We start from the raw sequence: 9,283 nt of genomic DNA, 5'->3' as shown, positions 1-9,283 counted from the left end.
GTGATGCCACATTACAGCTGAGTGATGTCACATTACAGCTGGGTGATGTCACAGTGCAGCTGAGTGATGTCACATTACAGCTGAGTGATGTCACAGTGCAGCTGAGTGATGTCACATTACAGCTGAGTGATGTCACAGTGCAGCTGAGTGATGTGACAGTGCAGCTGAGTGATGTCACATTACAGCTGAGTGATATCACAGTGCAGCTGAGTGATGTCACAGTGCAGCTGAGTGATGTCACAGTGCAGCTGAGTGATGTCACATTACAGCTGAGTGATGTCACATTACAGCTGAGTGATGTCACAGTGCAGCTGAGTGATGTCACAGTGCAGCTGAGTGATGTCACAGTGCAGCTGAGTGATGTCACATTACAGCTGAGTGATGTCACAGTGCAGCTGAGTGATGTCACAGTGCAGCTGAGTGATGTCACAGTGCAGCTGAGTGATGTCACAGTGCAGCTGAGTGATGTCACATTACAGCTGAGTGATGTCACAGTGCAGCTGAGTGATGTCACAGTGCTGTCTCTGGACTCTCCTGCTATAAAACAAGGATCTGTCAAAAGGAGTCAACAACGTATGTTGGGACCTTGTGACCACTACACATTTAACATGATGGATTTTATGTTCCGGATTCAAGGCTCTTCTGAAAAGGGCAAGCTATTTAGGAAGCTTTACGTTACTGTCATAGTCTTTAGCACCCCTCCTAGTTCCTCTGCTTGTTGAAGCCAGTTGACCGACCTAAACTCCAACCTTTAAATGTGCAGTCTTTTTTATGAGATGACACCGCATTTTCATGTTTGTAATCCGTTCTTTGCTAACAGTGAGGTTGGCTTGTGTAATGACTCTATACAGGGATGATGAGCTGACCATGATACAGTATAATGTTATCATCACAGCCCTCTGTAGTCCTGTTGGGTAAAGTTAACAGGACTGCTGTTGGATCAGCTGTTATCATGGGTAAAGTTAACAGCTGTTGGATCAGATGTTATCACCACAGCCCTCTGTAGTCCTGTTAGGTAAAGTCAACAGGACAGCTGTTGGATCAGATGTTATCACCACAGCCCTCTGTAGTCCTGTTAGGTAAAGTCAACAGGACAGCTGTTGGATCAGATGTTATCACCACAGCCCTCTGTAGTCCTGTTAGGTAAAGTCAACAGGACAGCTGTTGGATCAGATGTTATCACCACAGCCCTCTGTAGTCCTGTTAGGTAAAGTCAACAGGACAGCTGTTGGATCAGATGTTATCACCACAGCCCTCTGTAGTCCTGTTAGGTAAATTCAACAGGACAGCTGTTGGATCAGATGTTATCACCACAGCCCTCTGTAGTCCTGTTAGGTAAAGTCAACAGGACAGCTGTTGGATCAGATGTTATCACCACAGCCCTCTGTAGTCCTGTTAGGTAAAGTTAACAGGACAGCTGTTGGATCAGATGTTATCACCACAGCCCTCTGTAGTCCTGTTAGGTAAAGTCAACAGGACAGCTGTTGGATCAGATGTTATCACCACAGCCCTCTGTAGTCCTGTTAGGTAAAGTTAACAGGACAGCTGTTGGATCAGATGTTATCACCACAGCCCTCTGTAGTCCTGTTAGGTAAAGTTAACAGGACAGCTGTTGGATCAGATGTTATCACCACAGCCCTCTGTAGTCCTGTTAGGTAAAGTTAACAGGACAGCTGTTGGATCAGATGTTATCACCACAGCCCTCTGTAGTCCTGTTAGGTAAAGTTAACAGGACAGCTGTTGGATCAGATGTTATCACCACAGCCCTCTGTAGTCCTGTTAGGTAAAGTTAACAGGACAGCTGTTGGATCAGATGTTATCACCACAGCCCTCTGTAGTCCTGTTAGGTAAAGTCAACAGGACAGCTGTTGGATCAGATGTTATCACCACAGCCCTCTGTAGTCCTGTTAGGTAAAGTCAACAGGACAGCTGTTGGATCAGATGTTATCACCACAGCCCTCTGTAGTCCTGTTAGGTAAAGTTAACAGGACTGCTGTTGGATCAGATGTTATCACCACAGCCCTCTGTAGTCCTGTTAGGTAAAGTCAACAGGACAGCTGTTGGATCAGATGTTATCACCACAGCCCTCTGTAGTCCTGTTAGGTAAAGTCAACAGGACAGCTGTTGTATCAGATGTTATCACCACAGCCCTCTGTAGTCCTGTTAGGTAAAGTTAACAGGACAGCTGTTGGATCAGATGTTATCACCACAGCCCTCTGTAGTCCTGTTAGGTAAAGTCAACAGGACAGCTGTTGGATCAGATGTTATCACCACAGCCCTCTGTAGTCCTGTTAGGTAAAGTCAACAGGACAGCTGTTGGATCAGATGTTATCACCACAGCCCTCTGTAGTCCTGTTAGGTAAAGTTAACAGGACAGCTGTTGGATCAGATGTTATCACCACAGCCCTCTGTAGTCCTGTTAGGTAAAGTCAACAGGACAGCTGTTGGATCAGATGTTATCACCACAGCCCTCTGTAGTCCTGTTAGGTAAAGTCAACAGGACAGCTGTTGGATCAGATGTTATCACCACAGCCCTCTGTAGTCCTGTTAGGTAAAGTTAACAGGACAGCTGTTGGATCAGATGTTATCATCACAGCCCTCTGTAGTCCTGTTAGGTAAAGTTAACAGGACTGCTGTTGGATCAGATGTTATCACCACAGCCCTCTGTAGTCCTGTTAGGTAAAGTTAACAGGACAGCTGTTGGATCAGATGTTATCACCACAGCCCTCTGTAGTCCTGTTAGGTAAAGTCAACAGGACAGCTGTTGGATCAGATGTTATCACCACAGCCCTCTGTAGTCCTGTTAGGTAAAGTTAACAGGACAGCTGTTGGATCAGATGTTATCACCACAGCCCTCTGTAGTCCTGTTAGGTAAAGTTAACAGGACAGCTGTTGGATCAGATGTTATCACCACAGCCCTCTGTAGTCCTGTTAGGTAAAGTTAACAGGACAGCTGTTGGATCAGATGTTATCACCACAGCCCTCTGTAGTCCTGTTAGGTAAAGTTAACAGGACAGCTGTTGGATCAGATGTTATCACCACAGCCCTCTGTAGTCCTGTTAGGTAAAGTTAACAGGACAGCTGTTGGATCAGATGTTATCACCACAGCCCTCTGTAGTCCTGTTAGGTAAAGTTAACAGGACAGCTGTTGGATCAGATGTTATCACCACAGCCCTCTGTAGTCCTGTTAGGTAAAGTCAACAGGACAGCTGTTGGATCAGATGTTATCACCACAGCCCTCTGTAGTCCTGTTAGGTAAAGTTAACAGGACAGCTGTTGGATCAGATGTTATCACCACAGCCCTCTGTAGTCCTGTTAGGTAAAGTCAACAGGACAGCTGTTGGATCAGATGTTATCACCACAGCCCTCTGTAGTCCTGTTAGGTAAAGTTAACAGGACAGCTGTTGGATCAGATGTTATCACCACAGCCCTCTGTAGTCCTGTTAGGTAAAGTTAACAGGACAGCTGTTGGATCAGATGTTATCACCACAGCCCTCTGTAGTCCTGTTAGGTAAAGTTAACAGGACAGCTGTTGGATCAGATGTTATCACCACAGCCCTCTGTAGTCCTGTTAGGTAAAGTCAACAGGACAGCTGTTGGATCAGATGTTATCACCACAGCCCTCTGTAGTCCTGTTAGGTAAAGTCAACAGGACAGCTGTTGGATCAGATGTTATCACCACAGCCCTCTGTAGTCCTGTTAGGTAAAGTTAACAGGACAGCTGTTGGATCAGATGTTATCACCACAGCCCTCTGTAGTCCTGTTAGGTAAAGTCAACAGGACAGCTGTTGGATCAGATGTTATCACCACAGCCCTCTGTAGTCCTGTTAGGTAAAGTCAACAGGACAGCTGTTGGATCAGATGTTATCACCACAGCCCTCTGTAGTCCTGTTAGGTAAAGTCAACAGGACAGCTGTTGGATCAGATGTTATCACCACAGCCCTCTGTAGTCCTGTTAGGTAAAGTTAACAGGACAGCTGTTGGATCAGATGTTATCACCACAGCCCTCTGTAGTCCTGTTAGGTAAAGTCAACAGGACAGCTGTTGGATCAGATGTTATCACCACAGCCCTCTGTAGTCCTGTTAGGTAAAGTTAACAGGACAGCTGTTGGATCAGATGTTATCACCACAGCCCTCTGTAGTCCTGTTAGGTAAAGTCAACAGGACAGCTGTTGGATCAGATGTTATCACCACAGCCCTCTGTAGTCCTGTTAGGTAAAGTCAACAGGACAGCTGTTGGATCAGATGTTATCACCACAGCCCTCTGTAGTCCTGTTAGGTAAAGTTAACAGGACAGCTGTTGGATCAGATGTTATCACCACAGCCCTCTGTAGTCCTGTTAGGTAAAGTTAACAGGACTGCTGTTGGATCAGATGTTATCACCACAGCCCTCTGTAGTCCTGTTAGGTAAAGTCAACAGGACAGCTGTTGGATCAGATGTTATCACCACAGCCCTCTGTAGTCCTGTTAGGTAAAGTCAACAGGACAGCTGTTGGATCAGACCACATTTTTTGGGAATTCAATGGTGCATTGTTGTGTTATTGTTGTTGAAATGGAAAGGCTGCGATTCAATCCGATCGCACGTTGCAGTGCTCTTGACATCAGAAAGTAATTTCCAGCTGAGCCAACGTTAACAGAGGTTTACCTTGAAGGTCACCTCTGTGAAAGTGGGAACATTACCTCTGTGACAGTGTGCAGCGCTGTAGCGACCCTTGGATTGAATCGTGACCAACGTCTTGCTATTCAGGGCTCACAATTCCTTTCTCCTAAGTCTGTGTATGGGTGAGTTTTATTCATCCCTATACAGAGAGATACGCCAATGACAATGTTTCTACCCATCAAGTATGATGATAATGTATTGATAAAAAAATCTGTATACATACATGAACAAATCCAACTATTTTGCTGTATAGTTTCCATTTTACAAAGATGTAAATGAGGCCGTTGTGAGTAAAATAGCGTCATTGTGGTTATTTCTTTGAAGTAAGGAATATATCTATTTTACCAAAACCAAATGATCCTCTGAATGTCACATTGTCATAAAACTACACTACACCTTTGACATGTGTTATAACTACATTATAAACAAATTATACAGTCTTATAACCAGCTTATGACCAACTTATAAAGCCCCTGTCATTTATCCTCATTGTCTTCGGTGACTACGTCATTGGAGCCCTTAGCACTGAGCACAGTGGCACCAGAGGGGTTGTCTGACGCTTCCTTGAACCTCATTATACAGACAGGTTAATGAGCGCAGTTAGCATTAGTGTTAGCGTTAGCGCCTCAATGGAACACTACCACGCTTGTCGCCATGGTCACAGCATCATGTGTCAGGTCCCTCTCTAAGCAGACAGATGATCAAAACACTGCCATTCCTCCGAGAGCCTGATATTTCATAACACCTGACTCTGTAAAGAAGGCGAGCCTGATAGTTGATAACCCCTGACACTGTAAAGAAGGAGAGCCTGATAGTTGATAACCCCTGACACTGTAAAGAAGGCGAGCCTGATAGTTGATAACCCCTGACTCTGTAAAGAAGGAGAGCCTGATAGATGATAACCCCTGACACTGTAAAGAAGGAGAGCCTGATAGTTGATAACCCCTGACACTGTAAAGAAGGAGAGCCTGATAGTTGATAACCCCTGACACTGTAAAGAAGGAGAGCCTGATAGTTGATAACCCCTGACACTGTAAAGAAGGAGAGCCTGATAGATGATAACCCCTGACACTGTAAAGAAGGAGAGCCTGATAGTTGATAACCCCTGACTCTGTAAAGAAGGAGAGCCTGATAGTTGATAACCCCTGACTCTGTAAAGAAGGAGAGCCTGATAGTTGATAACCCCTGACACTGTAAAGAAGGAGAGCCTGATAGTTGATAACCCCTGACACTGTAAAGAAGGAGAGCCTGATAGTTGATAACCCCTGACACTGTAAAGAAGGAGAGCCTGATAGTTGATAACCCCTGACACTGTAAAGAAGGAGAGCCTGATAGATGATAACCCCTGACACTGTAAAGAAGGAGAGCCTGATAGTTGATAACCCCTGACACTGTAAAGAAGGAGAGCCTCATAGTTGATAACCCCTGACACTGTAAAGAAGGAGAGCCTGATATCTGATAACTCCTGACACTGTAAAGAAGTAATGTCAGGTCAACACGATTGTTCAGTTTTTCGATCGGTAATTTTTTCGAATTCCCTGTGAATGGGTTTGTGTTGGAGGGAATTGATCATCTGTATCTGTATGTAAGTGTACTAAAATCAAATCAAATCAAACGTATTTATATAGCCCTTCGTACATCAGCTGATATCTCAAAGTGCTGTACAGAAACCCAGCCTAAAACCCCAAACAGCAAGCAATGCAGGTGTTGAAGCACGTTGGCTATGAAAAACTCCCTAGAAAGGCCAAAACCTAGGAAGAAACCGAGAGAGGAACCAGGCTATGAGGGGTGGCCAGTCCTCTTCTGGCTGTGTCGGGTGGAGATTATAACAGAACACGGCCAAGATGTTCAAATGTTCATAAATGACCAGCATGGTCAAATAATAGGTCTGGGACAGGTAGCACGTCCGGTGAACAGGTCAGGATTCCATAGCCACAGGCAGAACAGTTGAAACTGGAGCAGCAGCACGGCCAGGTGGACTGGGGACAGCAAGGAGTCATCATGCCAGGTAGTCCTGAGGCATGGTCCTACGGCTTAGGTCCTCCAAGAGAGAGAAAGAAAGAGAGAATTAGAGAGAGCATACGTAAATTCACACAGGACACCGGATAAGACAGAAGAAGTACTCCAGATATAACAAACTGACCCTAGACCCCCGACACATAAACTACTGCAGCATAAATACTGGAGGCATGTATACTAGTACCTGTATGGATGAGTTCATTATATATATTTATAAAATACCTGTAAGGACAAGTACAGTATATATATAATACCTGTATGGATGAGTACAGTATATATATAATATCTGTATGGATGAGTTCATTATATATATTTATAAAATACCTGCAAGGACAAGTACCATATATATACAGTATATATACAGTATATACACAGTATATATACACTAAAACACTAAAATAACACATCCTAGATCTGAATGAATGAAATATTCTTATTAAATACTTTTTTCTTTACATAGTTGAATGTGCTGACAACAAAATCACACAAAAATTATCAATGGAAATCAAATTTATCAACCCATGGAGGTCTGAATTTGGAGTCACACTCAAAATTAAAGTGGAAAACCACACTACAGGCTGATCCAACTTTAATGTAATGTCCTTAAAACAAGTCAAAATGAGGCTCAGTAGTGTGTGTGGCCTCCACGTGCCTGTATGACCTCCCTACAATGCCTGGGCATGCTCCTGATGAGGTGGCGGATGGTCTCCTGAGGGATCTCCTCCCAGACCTGGACTAAAGCATCCGCCAACTCCTGGATAGTCTGTGGTGCAACGTGGCGTTGGTGGATGGAGCAAGACATGATGTCCCAGATGTGCTCAATTGGATTCAGGTCTGGGGAACAGGCGGGCCAGTCCATAGCATCAATGCCTTCCTCTTGCAGGAACTGCTGACACACTCCAGCCACATGAGGTCTAGCATTGTCTTGCATTAGGAGGAACCCAGGGCCAACCGCACCAGCATATGGTCTAAAAAGGGGTCTGAGGATCTCATCTCGGTACCTAATGGCAGTCAGGCTACCTCTGGCGAGCACAAGGAGGGCTGTGCGGCCCCCCAAAGAAATGCCACCCCACCCCACACCATGACTGACCCACTGCCAAACCGGTCATGCTGGAGGATGTTGCAGGCAGCAGAACATTCTCCACGGCGTCTCCAGACTCTGTCACGTCTGTCACATGTGCTCAGTGTGCTTTCATCTGTGAAGAGCACAGGGCGCCAGTGGAGAATTTGCCAATCTTGGTGTTCTCTGGCAATAGCCAAACGTCCTGCACGGTGTTGGGCTGTAAGCACAACCCCCACCTGTGGACGTCGGGCCCTCATACCACCCTCATGGAGTCTGTTTCTGACCATTTGAGCAGACACATGCACATTTGTGGCCTGCTGGAGGTCATTTTGCAGGGCTCTGGCAGTACTCCTCCTGCTCCTCCTTGCACAAAGGCGGAGGTAGCGGCCATGCTGCTGGGTTGTTGCACTCATACGGCCTCCTCCACATCTCCTGATGTACTGGCCTGTCTCCTGGTAGCGCCTCCATGCTCTGGAAACTACGCTGACAGACACAGCAAACCTTCTTGCCACAGCTCGCATTGATGTGCCATCCTGGATGAGCTGCACTACCTGAGCCACTTGTGTGGGTTGTAGACTCCGTCTCATGCTACCACTAGAGTGAAAGCACCGCCAGCATTCAAAAGTGACCAAAACATCAGCCAGGAAGCATAGGAACTGAGAAGTGGTCTGTGGTCACCACCTGCAGAACCACTCCTTTATTGGGAGTGTCTTCCTAATTGCCTATAATTTCCACCTGCTGTCTATTCCATTTGCACAACAGCATGTGAAATTTATTGTCAATCGGTGTTGCTTTCTAAGTGGACAGTTTGATTTCACAGAAGTGTGATTGACTTGGAGTTACATTGTGTTGTTTAAGTGTTTCCTTTACTTTTTTTGAGCAGTGTATATATAGATAGATATGTAGATATATAGATATACTGTATATATAGTACCTGTATGGATGAGTACAGTATATATGTATTGTACCTGTATGGATTTGGACAGTATATATATAGTACCTGTATGGATGAGTACAGTATGTATGCTATATCATTGTCTCTGAACCCAGAGGCAGGCTTTGGAGGCCTGTAGGAACTGAATGAGAATGTTAGTTGAGGTAAACGCCAGTTCAGTTCCTCTCACACAACCCTGTGTTTGTGTGTGTGTGTGTGTGTTTGGTGTGCTGCACACACCTGCAGCAAGGGAATAACAGCAAGTCTGTCAGGTTACTAGGCTAGCAGCCAGCTCCTTAAGGAGGCAGCCCCCCTCTGCAATTCTGAAAGTGCAGTGTGTGTGTGTGTGTGTGTGTGTGTGTGTGTGTGTGTGTGTGTGTGTGTGAGAGAGACTGATTGGAGGGGTTATCTGTGTGTATAATTGCTGTACTCCCAGTTGAGAGACTGTTGTTAACACACATCCCTTCAGGCTGTTGTTTGGATCGAAACCACAGGATCTGGCAACACACACACACACACACACACACACACACACACACACACACACACACACACACACACACACACACACACACACACACACACACACACACACACACACACACAC

This window comes from Oncorhynchus mykiss, chromosome 13 (genome assembly GCF_057628025.1).
Source record: "Oncorhynchus mykiss isolate SJ-2025 chromosome 13, ASM5762802v1, whole genome shotgun sequence".
Taxonomy (NCBI): domain Eukaryota; kingdom Metazoa; phylum Chordata; class Actinopteri; order Salmoniformes; family Salmonidae; genus Oncorhynchus; species Oncorhynchus mykiss.
This window is presented reverse-complemented; position numbering follows the sequence as displayed.